Source organism: Bombus huntii, chromosome 5 (assembly GCF_024542735.1).
Source record: "Bombus huntii isolate Logan2020A chromosome 5, iyBomHunt1.1, whole genome shotgun sequence".
NCBI classification, from domain to species: Eukaryota; Metazoa; Arthropoda; class Insecta; order Hymenoptera; family Apidae; genus Bombus; species Bombus huntii.
The window spans coordinates 8,563,340-8,590,146 of record NC_066242.1 but is presented as its reverse complement, the minus strand read 5'-3'; the positions used below and the strand labels follow the sequence as shown (position 1 = coordinate 8,590,146).

Below are 26,807 nucleotides of genomic sequence, written 5' to 3'. Positions count from 1 at the left end.
AATTTATGTAAACGCTTCATCTCTAGTCTAAAATTGGAAGAGAGGAAAGAAAAAGCTAAAGAATTACTAGGAATGCTCTTAACCCTTTATTTCGTTGAAAGCAGTCGTACATTTCGAAACGGGATGTTGAAAGATACGAACCACGTACGCGAATAATTTTTTCCGTTGTTACTTTTGTCCTATGTGAATTATACTTCTCCAAGGGAGTTCCCCCTAAATCTTCCCTATGTATCGAAGACAATGGAACTCTCCAGATGCTTTTACAGAAAATCTCTGGCTCGTTACACGTTACCTCTTTATCGAACGCAAACGTACGATTATTACTTTTCCATCGTGATTCTTCCTTTTCTCGTGCAGCGACGACTTTGCTCTTTTCTCCCGATATTTCATCGGATTCGCGCATGTAGTGGTGGCAGCCTTCGCTAAAAATTCGTTTCCCCCCTTCATTTTGTCGCTGTCTCGGCCATTCGTTTTGGTGACCAAAAAAGAAGCTCGAGATGTCTGCAAAGCGGTAAATAAATCGATGGATAAACGGTCGTCGCTTGTATGCGCGTGCTAGGGTGCTAGCGCATAAGAAATTTATCGACGCGTTCTCGGCTATCACTGGAACCTACACGTTCATCTACAGGGTGCTCTTCAAACAAAGTCCCCAAGATTATTTTAATCCTTACCCTTCTAATGATTCACAGGGTTTAGAAATATTTTCACTCGATGATATTCGATAGAGATTCCCGACAATTAACAATCTGAAAATCATAGTGACGTAAATCAAGATTTTGAGAATTTAAATTTAATCACGCATTTCAATTCTTATATGTTGTTTTGTATCTTTTAATTGTATTAGTATAAATCGATACGTGTGTAATCAGACACGTATGTTGAAGAATAATCGTATTACATATATTATTTAAGAAGTATTCAATTTTTAATTTTATTGTGAGGTATATGCATATTTGAAGCATATACAGCAAATGCTCTAGCCTAGCCGTATATCATCCACGACACAAGCAACCTGAATCGACAATCGTGCAAAAAAGGACGCGGCATAAAACATATTATGCAAGATTGATGATACTTTACAATTAACTCGAATGTTGCTACTCGTCGTTTTATACTAATAGTAGACTAATAAGATATGCGGCGCATGCACGAGAAAGCTGTATAAGAAGATTGAATATATAGAGCGTATAATTTATTTTGTCCTCTGAAACCAGATTTCCGATTCATTTTTGTTGAGAATTTGTTGAACTAGTATTTTCGAAGCTACTTATCGTACAAATTACTGTGACCAGTTAGAATGATTGCTTATTTGCATACACGAGCCATATTACTAGGCTAGGAGCAATATTTCAATACTTATTTATTAGATTTATGAGCTATAACGTATCTTTTGTGTTATTATTCGGTTTTAATTACCAATATTTACTGGTGTCCGCTAGCAATGAATTTATATTTCGTTAATGTCATAAACGAATGATTTCACTCAATTGAAACTAATATTGCGTGGAAAAAGACAACACGTTAGCTATTATTCGACTATAAATTTCGCGGTCATATCTTTAATCATGCAATAATTTGCAATTGTATTATAAAATTTTTCTAAAACAACCGTTCTTCGGAATATTTCTATGAATTTCCATCTTTTTAATGGTATTAATATTGCTTTGTTATAGGCCGAAAAAACAATCACGGCAAGTATCTTGTAGAAGGAACGAAGTAAGACACTCGAGGCATGCTCAAGTAATGTGTAAAGTGATGTTCTCGAGAGTGCGGCGAACGCTTTTCCTTCTTTTTTTCTTTTTTGTCATTTATCACACGACTTCACGTACTTTTCAGCTATACGTGTAATTAGGTTACCACGTTAGTATCTAAAAAATGCGCAGAAACGCTTGTCCTTGGACTTACGACTCTCGACAGTGCCTCCTTCTTCGACCTCACCCTATTTTCCTCGAATATGCAAGTGCCTATACAATTATGTACAACCGAAATATCTCAAACAGTAGCGTTTCTTCTGTAATAATAGCAGCGATTCGTTTCAACGATTGATTTCTGGGAACATTCTATATAATTAGACTTTGCCTGTTTCAAATATTAATATGCAGAAACCTATGTATCAAGCGTCTATGTAATGAAGATATCACGAGTGACGATCCTTCGTCTCTGAAGAAAGTAAAACGAGTTACTGCGATAATTAATTCTTACAAACACTTTATATAGATAAACTTATTCATTTAAAAAGATACGAGTGATTAAGAGGATAAGTGTGATGTATATATTTGAGCACATGTGCAATTATAGCATACTACGGTAAAAATGTCTCAAACAGTTGCAGAAGCAAACAGAACGATTTTGCTGGTAGATTAATTTTTAGGCACACCCTGTATAGATGGACTTCCCCATTTGAAATATGGATGTGGAAGAGCGTAAATGTGACGTACACGTATACATGCATTTGGAAAATCACTATTCGTAGAGTGGGTTCGTCTGACCTTAATACGGTCGACGTGGGGTAGGTGAATCTTTAACGAGCCCTCTTGTCGGAATTTCTCGGGCACTGCTACGGGAGCGTGCAGGAGGGCACAAGTAGCCGGCTACGACTTCCTATATGTCGGAAATGTCGTCGCCTTTACTCGGTCCTCGTCGAATGGAATTCATTCCGATCGAGCAAGCACAGCTCGTTGTGACGACGAAATACGAATCGTGTTACGTGTACGACTCGACGTTCCGAGTTCGGCTCAAGAGCACGAGAACGTTCTGCTTTGTACGCGCCAACTTCCTTCTTCGAGATTAAGGCAGGCAGAGCTACCACTGTCCTTTGAGCAAACGTTTTTCCATTTTGTTGTTTCTTTCTCTTTTTCTCTTTCTCTCTCTCTTCCCTTCTGCAGTTGTGCTATTTTCCTGTTTTCACTGCTAATTTCTTCTGTGAAATGGGTAATTCAAATGCTTGTGAATTGATTAAACTAAATTAATTCACGAATAAATTAATCAAGTAAAATTAATTGAATTGGTTGAATGTATAGAAAAAGGTGAACTTTGTAATCTATATATACGGATCAAATTAAATTGATAAATTGTAGTTTATACGTGCGTAGAGAATTTAAAAGTGGAGAAATTTGTTGAATACACAAAAATATAAAAAATGATATATAAAATTTCCAAACTAAAGCTTGTACATTTAATTGGAAAGATTAATGTATATTTATATTCATTACATAATTATGTTTATAAGAATATAAAACTTTATGAACATTAGCAATCTTATAATAAATTAACAGATTGATCGTCTCGAAAAAATATTAGCTTTTAAAAATCAATTTAGTCCCGTCTAATACTCTTCTATTATACATAATTACGATCGTTATGAAAATGATACACTTGATACAAAAAATTATTGTCATTCGATTTATTTCAGATTTTTTTAAATAAAAATACATCCTATGAGAAGTAAACAAGCGTCTAGATATTTTTAAATAATATTGTATGTCATCTGATTCACTAATACGGAAGTCTTCCTGTATAGAACGGTGATCGTGCTCTCAATAAAATTTATGACCTAACGATTACAAGTAGAGGCCTAGGCTGTACAAGATCACCTTACGGCACTTTAACTCAGCATACCAGCACTTAACCCTCTAAACATTTTCGAGAAAGATGGCAAGATATAAAAAATTCTTATTAACAACAAGCTAATCTAGCTCCACCCACGTAAGTGAACTGTACAAAAGAACCTGGTGTATCGATAGTTAGCTCAGTTTTAAACCTCTTATCACCAATCGAAAGCTTGCTCCTTGGACTCGACCCCATATAGATCATTAACCTCATCGAAACCACTGCACCGTTATTAATTTAACGTTGTAGACTGTAGAACTAACTGTACTAGCTACACGTCTACACAAAAATTCATTTCTTGTATGCAGTAGCAGTTCACGTACAAGCGATACTTTTAATCTGTTTGATTTAACTGTTATATTTACATGTCTGTGTTTTTATTCACTCTGTAATAATTTATACAATAATAATAATTTATATTTAGGGATCTTATATATTATACTATTTTATATTATCACATATATAATATTATTTTTTAATACTTTATATCTGGGAATTATTTTTGATCTCTAATATCTGAAAAGGAATATACTACATCGTTTATTTTTTATTTACTTTTAATTTAGAAATCAAGATTAATTTTAATTTTTATTTTTTTTATGTATAGATTTAACGTCGCACCAACTGCGAGGTTATTAACGATGGATTCTCTTTTTCTTTTTATTTTATTTTGGTTCGTTTTATTGTTATCACTTCGATTTTCATTTGGGAGATTTTTATTTCTCAGAATTTACACAATTTGATTATGTTTATGAATTTTAAAATTAGTAATTTTCAAATGTTTAATAAATTGATATGTTTAATAAAAAAACTTCAGCTTTTTGCAAACAAACCAAGAAAATAACAATGTACTTCCTCTCATATGATAGTCGTGTATAATTGCTCTTGCTAAATTAGATTTTAAGCATTCGTCGTCACGTTTGACGTCTTTCATTTGCATAAGGAGATTGTATGTTTGTATCAAGAAACAGAAATACATTCGTAATGGGATTAAGTTAATTCATTAGAGGTATTATATTTTACCCTTATCCGTTCCTACATCTATGCAGAGATAAGATTATTCCGAAATTAAGCATCAAAATTAACTTCTGATAAAATATATAATATTCTACTGAGTTGAAAATTAATATTCTTATTTATCTGTACTGAACCAATTGTCGTATTTCAATCATAATGGAAAATTATGATAATAATATCAACTAAAAGTTATTAATTTGCAATACTTATACAATACGTATAAATTATATATCGACATCCATACATTATCAAATTAACCTGTTATATATTATCCGGTATACACACATATCCTATTCGTTGTTGTGATTCACCAACGTTATTTATTGTAAACGAGTAAATTAATTTCCTTCAATACTTGTATAAAGAAACACGAAATCTATGTTATATCAGAAATCGATGTCAAAATCCATATCGATTAAACCCTCTTTATATCCGCCAATAATGATTATTAATTATTCAAGTTCTAGATTATTTCTTTTATCATCCTGTATATAAAATACATTTTATTTTACTATAATTTATTTACAATGAATTCTAAAATATGAACTAAACGATTCGCTAATACTAAGGGATTCGCTAAAGCAATCACTCTCTAATTTGTATTTAAATGTACTGTACATAAATAACCACAATTAGACGATAAGAATAAAATAAGAATATGTACCTAATCACATCTCGATCTCAATAAAATTCGATATCAATTTCGCCAGAAACATCTACGTATCTTAATAATTGCAACAAGAAAACAACTGAAACACGATATTTAAGTGTTGAAAAAAAAAAACAATTTCATGATAAAGCCTCAACGTATCAACAGATATGGAGTAATCTGAGACACTACGCTTTGTTTTAAAATCGTTCTTTGCTTGCGTACCAAATTTGGAGCAATGTAAATTACCAAGAGTCAGAGAGGGCAAGTTAGTCGTCTCGGCGGCCGAGGTTGGCTTTTACTCGAATTCGAGAACGCGCATCTACTTATCTACTCCCTTTACGTGGAAAGGGTACTAACGAAGGACTTTCATAATTAGACGTTTCGGCTTAATTATTCGTGCGAGGAGTGTCTTGTTAACAAGTCTGTTCTCTCTGTGTGACGAAAGCCGAAAAACTTTTCTTCCTTCCCTTCTTCCTTCCTTTCCTCCTTTTTTTTCTTTCTTTTTTTCTTTCAAATCCACTTGGGCCGTGTCGCGGCTCGAATTCGTTCCTTCAGCCGGTTGAATCTTGTTACAACCACCACTCCATTACCTCCCTTATAGCCTCGGCTTCTTCTGGCATAGTAATAGGATGTAACGGCGAGAAAATACGATCCCCGATTCTCTTTCTCTCTTCTGCTTGAGGCCGCTCCGATAACTCCGCATAGATAATTAAGCTGCCACACTGACGTACAAATATAGATTCCAGCAGGCGCCGCTCCGAAGCTCGTATTTTTTGCCATGGGACCTCTCCACGCGAGATTTGATATCGAGAAAAAGACGAAAGAGTCGAATGATAGATCGTTCCCAGTGGATAAAATGAAAATTCACTTGACCCCCCTCTACCGATACTTTCTATCTCTCTCCATACGAGACACCATGTCCTGTCTATAGCTTTCTTTTCGTTTACCAGCGGGGAGGATTAGTTTTTTAAGTTGTGTTTGCACAGGTGAAACACGCGATTCGAATTTGACTGTAACGTTCCGTATCCAGGATTTATTCGCGTTTGAATCGCGTGTGCACACGCCACGTTCAGTTGCATATACAGCCATGTTGCGCGTGTTGAAATGGAAGGCAGAACGCATATCGTTACTCGCAGTATGATCTATCGGCCGACTAATGACATACGAGGTCTGGCAAAAAAGAAACGAGACTGAATGATTAATCTACCTAATAGCACTCTACAGTCAAACAAATTACACAGTTCGCTGTATAGCGTAATCTTTTCTCGTTATTCCATCCACTCGCATGCTTGAATCGACCAGTCTGCGTATTATGCCTACTTTCACCAGATCCATCTTCTTTTTTTTCACTGATGAAATGTGTGATAAAGATTTTATATTGTTTGTCGATTGGTATTCTTAATTTGGGACTAAGTTAGATATTTCAAGAATTGTTAGTAATTTATTTATTTTCTGGGACCTTTTGTACAATTGAACAAATACTGTCAGTGAAATTTTATGAAGTCACAAATTGCTAGTATTAGTGAATTTCGTTGTTAATAAATCAGATGGAATTTTACAAAGTACAAATCATCTGAATGTATTATATTATTCAATTTAGATTTTTTTAGATACACGCATTTTTCACACAACATCAATCTTAGTTGTACAGAATATTGTCCCGTAATCTAAAATTACACGTAGGTATCTAACGTAAATATAATTACATATAATTTTATTGAAGTATAGACATACATGCAGTATATACATACTTCTCTGTAACATAATTAAAGTTGAAAAGAAAACAGGATGTGAAAATCGAAACTTTCGTCTCGTTTTGAATTTAAAAACTTTTAAAAAATATATCAATTTCCGAATTTATTCATTTTCACAGGGATTTCACAGGGCTGGGAAAGTTTTTACTTTATGAATAGTTACGAGGGAGTAGAATATTGAAAATATCATGTTCGATAGATGGTTACGTTCCAAGCACGTATTCGCCCATGGGGAGAAGCGAACATACGTGCTGCATACATTCCTGAGTCAGTTCTCGTTCTTGCGATCAAAAACAATCTAGGTATCGTTCTATGAATTATCGCCGGAAACACTCTTTATCTACATAGGAATACACTTAGCCACGCGTGAGTTATGTTAATTCCGTTTCTTATTACTCAGGAGGTATTCCATTCTAATAAGAAAATTAAAATTCCTAAGAACATTAAAATTCTTTGGTATGCTTGTTCATTTATCTCGCTTGAGAAGCAAAATGTCTGAAAGTAATAGAATAGATATATTGGTTGAATATGAGATACGTTCGATCTAAAAGTTCAAATTATCTATTTTACATTTAAATGAACTGAAATGCTTTTATGATATGTAATTTTATTTGACTTAATCACTGTAGTATGATTCTTTAATCCTTTGTTATGCAAAATATATCATGAAATATAATAGTTATGTCATAAAATTATGAAAATACATTTTCTGAGATCGTTTAATTAATAGTTTAGTTTTACCATCAACTGAAGATAATTTTTTAATTTAGAATAAATTTTACGATTTATTATTACATATTCTGCTTCTAATTTCAGTTCCAAATAATCAGTTCATTGAAGAAGTGTCTAAGAAGTTACAGTTATTAGAAAAAACGAAAGTTCATTAAGGGGAGGTAGAACGAAAGTGAGATACTTAAACCTTTACAATAACAAAAGCAAAGATATCTTTTCGCTATATTCTATTACATACTTAAACTTTCTAAGATACATAATAAGATTTGTCACTCTACAATCTGATAAAATAATTGTTTAACGAATCAAGCGCAATTTACATACGACAAGATAAAATTAATTATTTTCATCAAATATAAGTTCAGAAACGTCTAAAACACGACTAGATGTATAAAAAGAGACACTTATTTATATATTACACACCGTGCGCGATAAAATATTTAACACATACTCCAATAGCAAAGCGTATACGCGTATATTACAGAAGGTATATATTACTCGAAGGCTCATAAAATCCATGAGAAGAAGGTGTCGGATACTTCATTAATCAAGGAAATCTCGTATAGAAGCGTGGGTAATACCGCCCGCAATCACGTTAAGAAATGTGGCCGAGCTTATCGCACGATTTAGCGTTCGCAAAGTCCCCGGAGTGGATGCAGCTCGATCCATAACGATTGGATCGAGATTTAGATCGTAGGATCGAACGGGACATTCGAAGAAAGCGTTTATTTACGATGGGAGCTCATATTGGAGCATCGAACGATTAAATGATAGCCTTCTAGCGGCGTGTAACGCAGCACGAAACCACTCTATCAACGGTGCCTGGTTTCCTTCATGAATTCCGTATCGTATTATTCTGATCCCCGGTGTACATCTGTACCACGCCTCCGTGCCATGTAAACTATTCGTAGAGCGATCAGGAACTATTCGTACAGGGCAGCCAGCGTTTCTCTTGCCCGTTGGCGAGATCGTGTGCCCGTGTATTACACCGTGCCGGATCACTCTCGGTTTCCGTACGAACATGTCGAAAGAGTGCACACATGTTTGCGAACGGTGATTTGCGTACGAGTGGGCGTTTCTAACGCTGCCCCACGAGCACCGATTCCACCAGAGGTTCCAGCTTGATCGAGGAACGAGCCATGGTAATGTGAAACATGATTACTCACGGACAGATAATACGTGTAATAACAATCGCATTAGCTGGCCAACAGCCGGCCGAGGGCTGCAAGGGATCTGGTTTTACTTATGAACCCTCCTTGAAGTTGACGTGTCGGTTGCTCTTTGACTACTTTGATGCTATTTGACAGGTTCAAGAGAGTCCGTCAAGACTGACAATGAGAGAACTTTCCCTAGGCGAATTACTTACCCGAGTTTCAATGGCTGCAAAGCGTTGAACGTCTAAATTTAGAGCACTTAACAGAAGTGACTAGGAAATGTTCTTGTTGATAAGATTAACCTTTCGAGTATGAAGCGTTTTTTGTTAAACATCAACATTGATGGAGAATTTAATGCTGTATTCTTTATAATTTCACGTTGGAAATTATATACTATGATGGGTATACGTGTAGTATAGGAACAGTTGTTGTAACAAATTGAAGTTAATTTAATTCGTAATTATTACACAAAATAAAAATTGGAAAATTATGCACGTTCTATTTACAGTGCTTCAAAGTAAGCATTGTAAATTACTTAGTTCTACGCAGGAATGTCTTCATTCCAGGAATTTATGTTACCTTGTATTTTATTTCAATAATATATCAGTGAGAAGGAGAGTTAATTACTAAAATTTATCGTTAAATTTATTATCAGAACCTATTAGCAAATCACCTGTTATTACCCCAAAGAATTTATTGACTACTTACAGAGATATTTCCAATGCATCCACATTCAGCATATTCAGTCATTCTTTATGCCAGTATTAAAACTCATAAGTTTACAGACTGTTAATTCCAACTTTGATTATCGTGTACTACTATGTATTAATAGCTGTGTACTATTTGCAACATTTTAAATTATCTGTTAAGAAGAATGTTTCACAAAGAAAATATTGTGTAAATTGAAGTAATGAATCCATAAAGCTGTTATGTATCTGTAATTACGCTTCGATTTGATATTTATATACAGAATGACGATTAATTCAATGCTAAACTTAAAAAGGTTCCATCGTGTTCATCTTTTGAACTCAGTTGTTTATAACATTCTAATGAAATCGCACGATTCATTTAACTTACAAATTACTTTTTAACCAAAGCAAACCAAATGAATTCAGACTCAAAGACTTCCAACAGTTTTTATCAATTTCTATTTCATTAAACAATATTTGCTTTTACAGCAAATATCTTGTATTATCTGATATCTAAATCTACATTCCTACCTTTTCTTACTAATTGATCTGATAAAATATTTCAGTACCAAGTTGTTTGAAAAAGAAATATTTCACATTAATGGAGAGGGATATACGTATATGTATTACGAAATATTATATTATATATGAAAAATCTAATATTTGGAATAATTATCCTTTATTTACATTAATACTTGAAATAATCATACGCTTGGCAAATAGATTATTTAACAATTTCTTTCTGAATGGAATATCTTAGAATTGATTTAATACATTCTTATTTCCAAGTATATTTATTTCTTATTTTCGTCAAAGTAATTATCTGTCTCTATTATCCGTTATACACATTTTACATAGAAATTGCCGAAATCTGACGATCATCGTCTGCATTAAACAGGAAACGTTACGGTAATTCGTCGACCGCAGGAAGAATCATGTTCCGGTGGGTAGCGTATGTACGTATATAGCCTTATGAATGAATTACCGTCTTGTAGGTGAACGATCGACGATCGAAAACGCAACACGTAATAATATATCCGCGAAGCGAAGTGTTGCATCGTTTGGCTCCCCAGGGAGCGATCCGCGGCCGCATAATTGATTGACGTCAACAAAATGAATTCGATGAACATTAGCGGGAGCCCGAGCATAGTCCATAAACTGCGATTTCGCGAATCGCAGCATCCGAAGTAAATGCACCGGACGGCCTGCATGCTTCGTTGCACCATCGCAAATAACTTTAACCCTGTCCCGTGGAAAATGATTACGCACCAAATAATCTGATTTTCATTCGGTTTGCCCCGTCATTTCCCTGGGAATCCACTCGTGTCCACTGAACGTTATATCAAGTGGCCTGTAGAAAAGCCCTGAACGAAATCGGATAATTGAGACGGAGGTCTCGTCGTCGACAAAACGCGCAATTAACTTACCAAATTGATGCTCGATTCAATTTCGACTACGCTCGCCCCCGATAGTTACGACAATATCCTGTTGCGTTAGTTACGCGCTCGTCGATATGTTTGTTTGCCTGTTGGCTAACGAAATCCGCCAAAATTATTTCCTACTACAAGTGCCAGAAAACTAACCTACTTTCTTGTTGTTGTGTTTTTTATCACATTTGAAAATGTTGACATCAGATTTATTATATATTACATTTTATAGGTATCATATATGCATATAATTTAGAATTAGAATTCTCTGGTCTGCTCTTGCGCGACGTTCCCAAGAATAAAATTCTCTAATAGATAAATGACTCCTTACATCGAGTAGTAATTTTGTGTAATTTTAACTAACGATACATCGTATAATATTGTAGTTAGTAGCTATTATTTATGATATGAAACGATGAAATTCAAAATCCACAACATTTCTATTATTATAATTTCGTACATAGCGCTCTGGAAATCATTAATATTTCTATTACAATAACATAAATGTACGACCTAAAAGATAATCAGAAACTGTTGTTCAGCAAAAACGCCGCAGCCATAACACATCACAACAATTAGAAGCTTGAAAGGATAATAAAATAACGATGCAACTTACATCGGTTAATTCTCGATTGCTGCGGAACGCTTGAATTTATTGAAAGTTATTCCGTGAAATCGAGCTTTTGTGCCTGAGAGATTCGTTCTCGTAAAAATTCTCGCCCCATCCCCTGCTCCCATTCCTGGCTTCCTTTCTCATCTGTTCACGCGTTCGCGACCTCTCTGTCGAACCTGTCCTCATCCTCATCACCCTCGTTCTCCGTTTCTATGAGCCGCTCTCGCGGCGACCGCCACCGATTCAATATCGATGCCAGATATTTCGCGCGGCCGCTCGACACAATAATTCAGTTGAGCAGGTAATATTGGCGCGGTAATGGTCGAACCATTTGGCTGTGTCGTTATGCTGCATTGGCGCTTGCCACGTTTACGGAGCTCCCGTTTTCAACTGCCCTTCCCGTCCGGCCTCTCTTCCATCCTGGTCGAGCTACACATACCCCGACTCATTCTCTCCCTCACTCTTTCTCTCTCTCTCTCTCTCTCTCACACACACACACACACCAACCCTCTTTCACCTCCTGAATCGCATCCCCTTCCCAGTTCACCGCTAGCTGACGCGTATAGCGTTCAGCCTTCCGCAAACGGCTGAAACGGAATGTTATCATTCGGCAATATATCATTATTGCGTTCGACGAGCTTGGAAATTGCATTATTCTTAACGAACGTTGCTGCATATTTCTTTTATGTCGGCCATGATATCGTTCAATGATATCGTTGCCGTTTATTAAACGACGTCCATGTTGCAGAAATTGAGGGGGGTATACAGGATGTTTTAGAAAGTTGGTGTCAAACTTCATGGACTATTTAATGTTTGTTAAAACGAGCAGAAAAATTTTCATAAGTCGTTTTGTGGGCAAAATATTAGTTTTAGTATTATTACATTGGCTCACGAGAATGGTTGAACATTTATCATAAAAACTTTTTGCTTTCGCATTGGTTGTGTTATGTGGAAAACATTTTGAGATACCATTGGTACTGTAATGAGACACGAGTATTATGATGATATTGGTACAATTTGAAATTAATCTGATAATGTATATAGAAGTTAGAAGGTATTTATTGTAAACATATGTTTAGTAAAAAGTTAGTATTACAGCATGAATAACATATCACAAGGTAGCAATATCTTAAGCATGTAAAAAATGTCAAATATGATTCTATCGAATGTTGACATGTATTATTATGATGGATAATTGATTGATGACATGTAGTAACTTTTGTGACTTATATGTATATGTTTGGATTTATTTCGAATTTTACCAATATAATTATGATACTGGGATCTCATAACAGTGCTGAGGAAATTTCAATATGTTTCCTATTGTATATGTATAACACACGTAATATATTCGAAAAGCATTTTCAACTGTTCGAGTATTTTCGCGAACCTGTGTATTGAACATAATAATTTTATCTTAAATAGAAGATTGTATAGGAATATTAACGCACTGAAACTTAAAATATTTTTGAATAAGTGATTAAATATAGAAGAAATGTTACAATACAAATACATATAAATTACAATAAATTACAATAGCAAATTAAATATAATATTTTGAGATATACAATTTATAGAATATTATACATTGCTGTAGAGCAATGGACATTTGGATTCCTGCTTATTAAGACCTTCTTTTATATTTGGCATCAACTTTTTGTAACACCCTATATACACCGTGACCCAAGCTGGTTTTATGCTCCAGTTATAGGTCAGAACGATCACGAGAGATTGTTTTGGAGTTTGTACTCGATCAGGTAAGCGGCCATACGGAATTTTTGTTTTTGTTTTTTCTCTTCTTCTCTGTTTCGTTCCTCTCGGCTCCAGAGTCGTTGTTTCGATGTCGTGCGAAACGAGTTGAATGGCTCCCCAGCTCGTCGACACAGTTTAATTAACCGATTTATGATTGTTATTGTTGTAGAGAGCCGGCAGACACGGCAGAAAGGCGCTCCCTCTCTTTGTGTTATGTAATCGTACGCGTTGCGAGCTGGATTTTTTTGTATGATGGAACAACGGGTTTCTGCTAACTTCTTATTTCGCGGTTGTTTAACCCGAATACCGTTTAAACGACTCAAATTGAGTTACCTATTAAACGTGCTTTGAATTGTAATACTCCCCGGTTTGGGATTCGTTCTTTTTTTCATAGCAAAAAAATTGCCATGAAAAATTTATAATGTGGATATTACAACGTTTATGCATTGTGGTTTGATGTAACGTGTTTATGTAGACGGATAGAAGAGGTAAAAATTTTTTCTAGTTCTTAAATTACATTTTTTATTCCAAGAGATATTATGTAATTATGTCGTTTCAAATAGAAGATTGTAAAAACCGTAATGAGATGAAATTTAAAAAATGAGACGCAATTTTAAGCTTTTGTGTTATCATACAATGTATAAAATATTATTGTATTGTTATATGGTTATACGTTTTGGATATTTATTAATTTGGTGTCAATAATTAAACATAATTATCATTGTGTTTTGTACAATATGATAACTAATCCAGTAATAAAACAGCAATCATTCAACATTATTTGCATGACATATATTAATTCAAATATTATTGGATAGCAATTAAATAATTTATCAGTAATAATTTATTCGAAATAAAAAAATATAATATTCATATTTTAATCTTTTTAAATATTAAAATATAATTTGCGATAGTATTAGATTTATACAAGTAATATCTTTTAGCTAAACTGCATTAAATCTATTATACATTTCAATGAACATAAGTAAAGATAATGCTGTATGCAGATAGATCATTTATAAAATCATTAGAATTTTATATTCAAACGGTAATATATTTACAGTTACTGAGATATAAGATAAGAAAACGTTTACAATTTATGGTTACTTGTGGTTACAGAGTAAGTATGAACATGTTGCTCGTGTTCATCTGAAATCTAAGTCGGCACATATTTATGCAATATACTTATGTATGATACGTATTTACATGAAAGATGCAAATTAAGTCACGAAATTAGAAAAAGGACTAGTTTCATACCAGTTTAAAATAATTTAAGGTAAAGCATATATATGAAATTTAACAATATAGAAATAAGATTTATTGATAATAAAAATCCAATTAGTAGAGAACATTATCTCTATGACCCAATTAAAAATATTTGCTATTCCTATCAAGAGAAGGCTATTTGATATATTGCTCTACCCATGTTCTCCATAAATAAATCTTTAATACTAAAAAATACTTATTATTATTTCACACTATTATTATTATTATTGTTTCACAATAATGTTTTGGACAATCTGCATTTATGTAATAATTTTGCTTAGTCATATCCTCACAGAGCATATATATATATATATAAAATTTAACTAAAAAGAACTATGATACCCTGTATGTTAGTTCCCATAGCAAGATGAGTCGAATCTACATATTCGACTGTAATCACTGTAACGCCAAGTAACTATGTTATAATTAAAATGTGAAACAATACAGGTTAATACATGGTTACATAATTACCGTAGATAATTAGAGCCTTGTGCCGATGTTCGAAGTTGTTTCCTCACGGTGCTAATGCAAATTGGTCACACTGGAAAAGCAACATTCCATTCTATTATATAATGACCACCATTTAACGGTAATTCAGCTTGTTTCTCTTGCAAAAAAACTTTCAAATACATCGTCTGATGATTTTTAATTCAAAACTCAACACATAGCTTGCTCTTGCTCGCGAATAGGAAAGCGAAGTTGCTCGCTACTTCGCGTATATTTCGAGGATCTTGTTTCGCCTATCACGACTCGAAAAGCGTTCCTCTGTTTCGTGGACATCGTAAACGAGTTTGGAAGCTTCCGGCTGCAAACAATCCGGTTGAAAAATAAGGAATGAGGAATCGCTGTCGTGCTAGACGGCGACTGCTCTCGTATTTGCATAATTCGCTGGCCGAGGGAAGGACGCCGTGAAGAAGCGTGAACTTGCAACGATCATAACTCGCAACCGCAACTCGTTTAAAGCAACACGCTCGTGAGCTCGCGTCTAACTGAATCACGTTTATGTTGCTAAATTGGGTTTTACAAGCGATTCGATGGATTGTTCCTGGATAACCCCTGCGCTCTATTACATTACCCTTCATATACCATGCAGAGGACTTATGGGAAAGTGTATTAGCACGTTATTAAAGGGTCCTAGTTAAGATTAAAATTATCAAAGTGGTTTTTAATATCTCGTATCGCGAAGTATGTGGATAAAATTGAACGATATATCTTTTATATATCTTTTTTAGTTTGATTTCTTTGGTCTTACCCTTCTTTTAATATTTTAATACACTACATTAATTAATATCATTTGTTATTAATATTATCTTTATTCTTTTCGAAATATCATTCATTGTCATTGTAACAAGAGAATTTAGTTATAAGTCTACATCATAATCATACTAATTCCTTCGTTTCAATAACAACCATTGGTTTCTTTCATCAACGATGAAAATCCCGCGACAATGATTCCCACGGATATTTTTCAACACAACCGCCGGTTAGAAGTATATTAGGTTAGTTGAAGGTATCCAACAAAAAGTTAGCCGTCCACAATAGGATTAGTATCCCGTGGGAAATCAGCCGGCGCAAGAGAACAGCTTCCGAGAAAATTCTTCGACCCCAAACGAAAAGCTTAAAGTATTAATTATCTTCATTTCAAATACGTTTCGTCGAACAACAACAACGACACAGCAAGAGTGACGGTTAAGTTACCGGGCACACGTGCTGCGTAAATAATTGCAAGTTTAACTTTAAATTGCGCCTGTAAGCCCGGAGAAACAAAAGTTTCTGTAGCTCGTTAACGGTAGCTCGGTGTGCGTTTTATCAACCGCGGGTGAAACCGCGCAAAAGCAACTGAAACATAGCCAGCCGATATTACAGAAAGATAACAGCGCGGCGATACGACGAGAAATGGGGAAAAATGGTTTAAGTGGTGGTTAATTCGCGACAATGGCCATTTTAATCGAACAGCCTATCGTAACTACGTGGCGACCTTTACGAGTTTGTTCCGCGAGATCCACGATATATTCATAATTGACGCGCGCAACTGGCACCGTTATCAGTTATAGACATGTGAAATCCCAGCCACGGATAACCAGAAATCAGGGAGATGAATATTCTTACAACTCAACATTGACCGATCAAAAGTTAATTAAATAATTCTAAAAGTGTAATAAGTATGACATATATGTGTATTTTGATGTGAAAGATGTTCAATGATATTGTTTTATTCTTTATTAAGGAATTTTATGAAATATTCAGATATCTTTATAATATGATTCTATGAGTGTATAATTTTCTGACGATGAATTATAATGAATTGTATTTTTTGAAATCTCCGATTCGATCGATTTGAACCATGTTTTTAAATGAATAAATTTTATGAAACAACCAAACTTGGAACAAATATGTTCATTTAGAGATTGCAATTGTGATTATGGCTAATTAAAATGTACTTTTATTCTTCTTTTTTCTTGTTCAATAATAAGTAATCATTCGCTATTAAGACAATAAAAATCCTGCTATTTTGAGTAGCTGAAAATATTCAAGATAGAAAATGCAGAAGGGCATTTTCAAAATCAGTCAAAAGTTAACCAAGTACTTGCGAGAACTAATGTAGTTTCGCAAATTTCCACAGACCATTAGGATAATTGGATCTTGACCTATACACACCATCGCACATAGGAAACTGCCTTTTAATAACGTTATTATTTCCGCCTCATAGACAACAGCACTTTATGGCAAACTTTTCTCGTTCTTCGACTACCTCTAGGTCGTTTTCTCCGGCTTTAAAACGATTCATAAACGTGATTTTTATTGTACGATAATATTTGTATTACTGCTATTTTCTTCATGCTCCTGAGGATAATTAAATTTATGATGTATGCAATGATCGAATTTTGCCCATAGAAAATGTAAAAGTACTTAGATACCACGAGGATATCTCATACCTTTTCGAATGAATGAAGCTAAAAAATAAAATAGATTTGGTAATAATGCGTCGTATAACGAAAGACCTGATAAAATGTGTCGAGAATTCATAATAAGAAAATAATAAGGATAATTGAAAGTCGTATATAATTTCCTGTTACATTCACTGACTTTACTTGTTAAGAATGATATAGGCACTTAACTAAATCCAAAAATCTTTATTATGTATAAGTTATATTATTATAAATAGTAAGTATATGCGACAGTGGTATTTTCATTGATATGTAATATAATGTATATGTATGTTTATGTACGTAATTCTGGTACATATATACACAGGGTGGTTGGTAACTGGTGGTACAAGCGGAAAGGGGGTGATTCTACGCGAAAAAAGATGTCGAAAATATACAATGAAAATTTTTCGTTTGAGGCTTTGTTTTCGAGGAAATCGACTTTGAATTTTCGCTCGGTACGCGTGCAGTACGTTATAACGGATCTCACTGCAGATCGTTGTCCCGATGGAAAAAATTTAAAAAAAAAAGAAAAATAAAAAAAATTTTTTATTCTATATTTTCGACTTCTTTTTTCGCATAGAATCACCCCCTTTCCATTTGTACCACCAGTTACCAACCACCCTGTATATATATATATATGTCAAACCGTTTGAACACAGATGGAACATGATTACTTTAATACAGCATCCTGTGCAGGTAGAAAGACGGGCGGATGAGATACAGGATTACAACAAAGCCCGAACGATTCAACCGCGCGTAAATATTTCCCGTTGTTTGCCACGAACTTATTAGGTTTCTTCTTTAATTAGAGGCTCGGGAAACGTAACGCCGAAACGGAAGGTTGAAACCCAAACGTTTTCTCATTTCAAGGTTCGTGAATCTCCAGGAGCAGCAGACCTCTTCTTCCTCTACTTATGCCTTTCCCATACCTTCGTTCGTTCGTTCGTTTCTCTTCTTCGTTTACTCCACATCGAAACGTCTGCTTCCGTCTCCCAGGCGTCGTTCCAACAGCCAATCCGTCCAACTTCTCGCTGCACTGGCGAGCTTCAAGTATCCTCCGAGTTTCAACCATGCGATCCTTATTCAAAAAGGTTTCCGCGTGTTCACTGACTGGGAACAGTTCCGTCGGATTTCGTACGCCCTCTTGGATTACTACGATGGAATAATATCCGAAAGCACTTTTCTAACTAAACGACTTCCACTTTATCCTGGGAATCCTGTTTGACTGCCGTTGTCGATCGAGGAAGATTAATTCGATTGATGAATTGAAGAAATAACGGATTTCAACGGGAGGATGTTCGAGGGAGGTGGAACAAATGCCAGGGGATCGGCTGATTGAAATGTTCGTATTTCAAATACGGATTTGCTGTTCCTTCGACTGCGTTTGTAACACTTTGTCACATTTCAACTGTAATAGGGAAATAATAGTAGGACCACCTGTAACGCAGAAGATACACAGGCTGATCTAAGCATTCGAACGCTTGTAGGCATTTTTTATGAATATAATATGTACGTTATACGATACATTTCGAAATTTCATTAGTTTCTATGACATTCGACTATCATATTGATCAAGTTTGAGAGTAATTTGAAAACATATATGAAAATACGAAAGAGTATTGAAGTCTAAGTAAAGATTATTTCACTGCTAAGTCGAGCATACTGGAATTGTTGCTCTATCTCTGTTCTAAATTAGATTCGTTGATTAAATTCTTGATCGTTCATTGAATTTTCAGAAGATGGCTTTTTGGGAACAAAAGCATGTCGAATGTTACGCATAATGTTAAACAATCGCAAAATAAAATTAAAATTCTCGTGCAAGAATTCTTATGCAAATTTGACACGCGTATCATCGAGGTTGATATCAACAAAATAAAATGCTGCGGAAAGATGTTATTGTTTATAATTCTAGAAGAGAAGGCATCACAAAGATACTGTAGAGATCTATTTCGATAGGAAAGCGAAATGGCTCATCCAATAAATATTTATCGCGAGACTTCCTGTTATCTCTACGATACAGCGCACAATCAATGCAGTTGAACGAAATCGAAGGGGGATCAAGAATTTCCTTCATCTGTCCGATTCGTTCCGTGATCCCTCCGCCACGGTCCCTCTTTTTATTCCCACCTATCGACGAAGTATAGCGACGGCGTGAACGATGCCAGCTATTGGCCGCGAAGAATGCGAGTGGAAAATACTCGGCGGATAGCCAGTGTAACTGCGGAACGGCGAAGCGTCTCGAAAGCTCGAAAAGAAGAAAGACGAGGAGGTGTTTTCTTTGGGTTTACGTGACACCACGCGTTGCCCCGATATAACCGAGCAGATCGAAGCGGAAAGTTGCTCCCATCCTGCGGTATGCTCGACCGCCCCCCGGGAATGTGGGCCTCCGTCTTCACAACAGACTCTCTTCTTCCTTTCTCCTCTTCCCCCTTCACCCTTGCTTGCTTTATTTCTGCCTTCCAAGGCGTCTTTCATACCACGGACTTCGCGTCTCTTCTCCCGTCTCTTTTCCTTTCCCATCTTTTTTCCCTGTTACCCAGGCTTCTGGCTACGTTGGGTGACACCCAACCTAACCCCAGCCAACTGAACCTGAACTAGCCAACCCCGTCATTCCAGTCAGTCATCCACTCGACCCCCTTTGCCCGTTCCAACAGCCGAGAATCCAGCCGCTACTTACACCGGGGCTACTTCTCCTCGGCCTCGTGGCTGGCGCACACTTTGTTCGAGCTTTCCGCTTTTCACCGGCTCGACCATCTTAGCTTCGGCTTCGCGAGGACGAAAGAACGACGCGACGAACTACAATTGTCTCCCGGAGTAGGATTATGTATGTGACGTTGTAAGAGTGAGAGCAATAACTTAATGCGTTAATACCAGGGGGCTGCTGAATAAGCATCTCATAATATTTGAGAGGACAGTGTGATTGTATATAGAGGAGGGATTTTATTTTGTGGATTTTCTTGTGGTTAATTTTTTACCGTTGGTCTTTGTTTGAATAAAATGTGAATTTATCCTGGCGCCGTGACTCGTTTTACGCTGCTAGTCGCGTGCAAGCAAAATATTATCATTATCGATAACGAGTTCCCTTGTTATCTTTATCTTTGTTATCTTACGTGCTCTTAGGTTTTCGAATGCTCTTGTTAATGTCCTACGTAATTGTACACAGAGCGGAACCGTGATATCGACTTTTAAATCTTTATAATTTGAATTGTTTTATTTGCATTTTTTGAGACCTATCGATTTCGATGGTGGTAGGATAGGAGCTATACTAAAATTTATACATGAAGAATTATTGGAATTCTAATGCAAGATTTTGGATATCATTGAGAATTTACAAATAAAATAGTTTTCATTCTATTCGTAACTCAATCGTCAAACAAAATTTAATTAGACATTGGAAGAAGACATTTTCTATGTTTCAAGAATAATTATTTATTATATTTTTAACAAACAGAACCAGATTCTAATACTGGAAGATCAGTTTTGTTCCAAAATGTAAATAAGTAAAGAAAAGAAAATAATCTAAACTCGTGAAGAAGAATCTTCTGTTGTAGCAATTCCTATTTGTTTTAGAATCGCATTTAGCAACTGTGTATATCTTTTAAACGAATTATGTAGTGAATACTTCTTTCAGTTATGTAGTAAATGGAGTTGTATGTACTTCTGTATATTTATTGAGAAACGTATATTCTGTATTAAATTTTACAATTCGCTCTCCGATATTCTGATTTGTTGTTGTTAATTCATTTTGGTAACTTCATGCTACGATGAACACTGCGAAATCCAGTTTCGCAGCATTCATTTGAGAAGTTGATATTGTATATTTCGAAATGAATATTGAATAATGCGTAGGGCAAGAATGTGGTAATTAATCTAAGTATGATTGAATCGAATTTTCAGGCAAAATTACTGTTATGTACTGTTATTTCGTAAACAATGAATAGGATAATTAAATCGATCCTTCAATTTTAATGCAAATTAAAGTTAAACAATACATTTAATCAAACATTCTTACAACATTTGTTTGTTCTTCTCAATAATCGCGGTGTGGATTCTTGATACATTTTTTAAATTTCTACTGCCATATTTGTTTGACGATTAAAATTATTGTGTCGCGTTTTCTTCGTTTAAACTGTTAAAGAATAATATTTTGCTTTTCGAGAATATTGAAACTAAAAGAGAAACACAATTAAGTCTTTTTTTGATATACTTTCTAGAGTGGTATTGTAATCACAAATGAATATTCAATCAATAGATGTTATCTCATACTACAAATTTATTGTAGCAAGTAAAATTATTTCTTGTTGGATGATAATACCCTGAAAACTTATTCCTAAGACTAAAACCTTTTTTACACATTCACAAATTATGCTAGAAATTCTTTTCGACTATAGCGTTTATCCCATGTAGGTAAATGATATGAATCACAAACATAAAAGTTCTGTTAGATGTTTCCACGAAACTAAAAATAACTAGAAATACCATAGAAAAGCAAGTATAGCTTAAAGAAACGAAGATTACAGAAAAACATCAGAAGTAACTTAACTTCTTCTGATATATGTATATTAAATCCTATTATAAAAATCAGAAACCAAAAAACTAAAGCCTTATTTAACGAAGAACACTTTTTCATAAACTTATTCCTTTCAAATTTGCTTAATGCATACAATTATTTCTTCCCATGCTTCAGCTTTATTTTTAGTCAGGAAATAAATTGCATCGAAGGCAATAATGGGAGATTCCCACGTCATTATGTCTACCTTAATCCATAAAAACTTCGGGCTCATCAGAAGATAAGCCGCGGTCCCTGTTGAAAATTATTTCAAGATCGACGAAGTAACGAACATGATCATCGAAATCGAGGGATCAATAATCCGGAGGTTAATGTCGGATAATTCGAGCGGGACAGATTGTCCGGAATTCCCTGGGTCTGACGTCGTAACCAGATAATTCTGGAGAGACATTTCGATAGGACCGTTTCGACTTTTGACAAATGGCTCGCAGTTGATATCTTATAGGTGGCTTCCTTATAGAAGATGATGTACGATGACTGATGATCCGTCGTGGTTACCGTTGCTCCCCTGAGATATTATTTTGTTCTAACAGAAACTACTTTCCAATTTCTTACGCAATTTATATCTTACACGTTGTTGTTTAATTCCCCGGTGATCGATCGTACACGCGAACGAACGAATGAAGTGAATGAACAAATAGCGAATGTTCGTAGCTGTATCGCAATTCATATCTTTATATTCATATCTCTCATTAATAATTATCCTTCTGCCAACTATCCCCGCGATTTTTAGTTTCGATAGAAAACTTGATACGTCTGTTTATTCGACGTGTATTCAATAGTATTTAACGTTCATGTATTTTGATACGTTTGTTTGTTCAGTGCGTATTTATACAGAGCTGAGAAAGACATCGGATTACTATCTTCAAAAAGAAAAAAGAACACTACTATGTGAAACGTCAATGTTTCTCTTTCCAGAACTTTATTTTTATATTTTTTACATATTTACAAATGTTTTAATATGTATTTTTTAAACAGATTGAACAAAAAAATAATATACAGAATACCAATATAAATAATCACGTTATTATATAACATGCCTTGAACAACAATGCATATTGAATATAATATTCTTTCAAAACAAACCTTATACTATTTTAAGCAAGTTTCTTCATCTGTTTTATGTATATTTATTTATATATTTATATACATGTGAAGAAACTTGCTCAAAATAATGAAGGATTTAATGACGGTTTTGTAATGTATTTATATACAATATATTATACCTATTCTATTAATTAATTTACAGAACACCTTCATTAAAATACATCTCTGAAATACTGTCCACGGTAATCGAGTCTAAATGGAGATCGTATCTCGACAAGCAATGCCATCGTCTGAAGGACGAAGTACTTATACGCATCTAGAAATAGCAGAAAGATTTTTTACAGCATGCGAATAGAGAAATCTCGGTCCACGGGTCGATATCACGAAAGCATGTCCTGTCACCCAGTAGCCACGGGTTAGCACTTCCTGCCGCGTTACCGTAGCCGTAAACTACGAGTGCTGCACGCGATTATCTCGATCCAGTTCATTAACATAGCCAACCCGTCGAATGGTCTCACCGAATCGTTCCCAGCCGAGTCTGTGCTCTTGTTTAATGCACGATAAGTTGCGCCCGCTAGCTCTTCGATCTAGTCTCGACGCGATAATCCTGCACTTTATTCAGCCCCAGTCTAAGATAGCGTCAGGCGACGCTATTTTCAAAGAACAAAATAACCTTTCTACTACGTTGATACTTGGATTGTAACTGTGTCGCCACAGGAAACGTACACTGTTCGATTTAACACTAGACTAGATTAGTTAGCACGAGATATTGTATTCGAAAGTTTTCATCAAGAGAAAGGGTATAGTGGCGAAGGCTAAATTGTATAGATAGCACGTTCCTTGTTACGCTGAAGGTATTAAATAGTTCTAACGAGTAGATATAAAGCCTGTTGTTTACACGTACTTCCCTTGATAATGGGGATTAATTTTTCAGTAAATCGACTAGTCGAAGCGAACGCGACAGGTACTAGAACGACGAGTAAGGGTTAGATATCAAAGGATAAGGCAGGTCCATTAGCATTCCTTGATTTTTCACTGTCGGGCAAAGGCGTCCTTTGCCACGGTATCGTGCTCATAAATTTCGTTCTCAGGGTCACTGAACATGATTCCCACGCTGATTGAGCGTAGCCCATCATCCGGCTAACGGATGCTGGAAACCCATGATCTTGGATACTTACGTGGTCCACTTTTCGTTCGTGCAGCACGATAAACTTGATATTCTCCAAAACGTTCTCGTCATCCCACTTCTCTTGATTATGTACCCCGGTGAACGACAACATCGTGACTGTTTCGGCTTTGGTTTTTGAAACACGACGCTTTTTGTCGGACACGATCAACTCCCGATTTTAATTGGTCTCCTCGTTCGACAATTGACCGCTCGCCGGCCATTGCGCGCTAACATGACAGAGGGTTGCTGCTTGCTGAATGTATAATGCAAAAGTATCGATCCACTATACGCGTTCGCTCGCTGCAATTAGCTTTGCTCAGATAGGCGCGATGTGTGGAAATCCCAATTTCAAGGTATATAATTGAGAATATACTTGTTGGATCGATACGTGGACAATATAATGATTGGTAATTCAAGATTGGTTAAACAGCTCTCGTCTTTTGATAAACATTGAATAGGCTATTTATGGAAAGGTGCTTATTTAAATAGATATCTTATATTTTTAATATTAAGTTAGTATTCCAGTTTGAAATTATTATTTTCATAAAATTATGCAATAATGCTACTTAGCATTTTATTCGTCCAATTTTCCCAAACTTCACAAGTTTTCTTCTTATACGGCAAATATCGATAGTTAGCTCTCGCGAAAAGTGAAGGAATAAAAGAATAATTAAGAATTTTATTATCTCTAATGTTTCTTTAAAATTTTACAGAACACACATAGTTTTGCATCGTAATGAATATAGAAACTATTAATAATACGACATTGTTCAAAAAGTATGCACATTTATTCCAGCAAACCTTAAATACGGGAGTGACATCTATTAAATCTTTGATCTACTGAAACTACCAAAAGTCTAAACGATTACTGTTGGAAAACAAATGAAGATCTTCAAATAATTAGAGACGTCAAAAAGAGTACATCTTCCTCTGCAAAGCGCTTTCCATTTCAGTTTCATTTTAATTCGACTTTTCGCTGTTGAGATATCGTTGTTTGAAGAAACCCGAATTTTTCAATAATTCTCTGTCGCTGACTCCCTTGCATGCTCAAATCTCTCACTCGCACCGCGTTAGTGACCAATCACTAGCTCGTTGATAGTGCGCTGGTCAATGACAGACAGAGTCAGCATTTTCTTACTAGCACTACTTCACTACTACTAAATATACGTACTTCCTAAAAAAGATGTAGGTCAGGCCGCTGCTGACTGTCATTCATAATTCTGTGGGCTTACAATGAGATACGTCTATTATACATTAGAGTACTATATTTTCAGAATCAATTGAGCTATCAATTTAAATCGTGATATATTATGGGCACACATTTAACTATGCTTTGAGTAAATAATATCTAAAAATTTCGGGATAGTTATATGTGCATCGCTTACAAAAAATTTATGTATTATTTTGGCGAATTTTGTTATTTTTGTTTTTATATGTTATAGATTATGTATAATTTTATTTGTAGAAATAGAAATGCCAAGAAACGATTAATTGTTGCTTTCATTCATCAAGTGTAATTAATAAAGCAATCACAAGGCTACGATATCTTTTCCTACATGACTCATGTTTCTGTCAATGATTTATAAAAAAAATTATCAAAATTGTTATTAATACTGTATTGCAATGAAGCTTTCAATATCATCGAACTTTCGCGCTGTTTATTAACGTTGTTTCATAATATCGATGAATATAATAATAAATTTTAAAATTAAACAAAATTGTTCTCTAGTTAGACGAATTAAAAATACTTCTCTAGTTAAAAGATTATTGTACCTAAAATATAGAAACATTGAAATATTTGTACGTTTTTCTATCCGACTTAACATATTTAAGAAATGACAAATAAGTGAAATATTCATATAACTTGACCCCTGCTAACGTGTCGTCTGGGAACCTGCATTTCAATCGATGAACTTTGCGTCTCGTCTTGCTCGAAATTCAGCGCATTTACAAGCAGGACACGGTTACATTTAGCATAATAATACGTTGATTGATACGTACGTGAGCCAAACTACTGTCGTTAGGGATGCACGATTCGTTTCAGAGGCCTCGTCTGAATGGCCGCTTATCCTCAATGCAGCGTTCCTAGTGACTTCAAATGGTTTGTATGTAACTGTCCCGCAGCAGCAAGTTACCAGGAAACCTACTTAAGCTTCTAACAGGTCTTCAGATTAACCTGGTCATTGCTAATACATAAGCTAAAGACTAACTTCCAGCCACTTACCTCTTACAACTAATAGCATCCATTAAGCCTCGAGCTATTTTAAAAACATACGAAGCTGTTATCGTTGAAACTATATCAAGCTGTTCCACATTTAATGGAATTCAAGATTTTTATTACTGTTTATTGTATACAATGTATAGGCTCGTAGATAGATAATACATGTATTTATTTAAAATAACTGCTTTTTTTCTAATATTCATTAT

The 26,807-nt window shown here is 35.0% G+C and overlaps 1 protein-coding gene across 1 annotated transcript in view; it reads left to right on the top strand.

Moving 5' to 3' along the window:
• LOC126865696 (autophagy-related protein 16-1) overlaps nucleotides 1-26,807 on the top strand; it is a 601,739-nt gene that overhangs the window by 245,511 nt on the left and 329,421 nt on the right. The window lies entirely within an intron of this gene.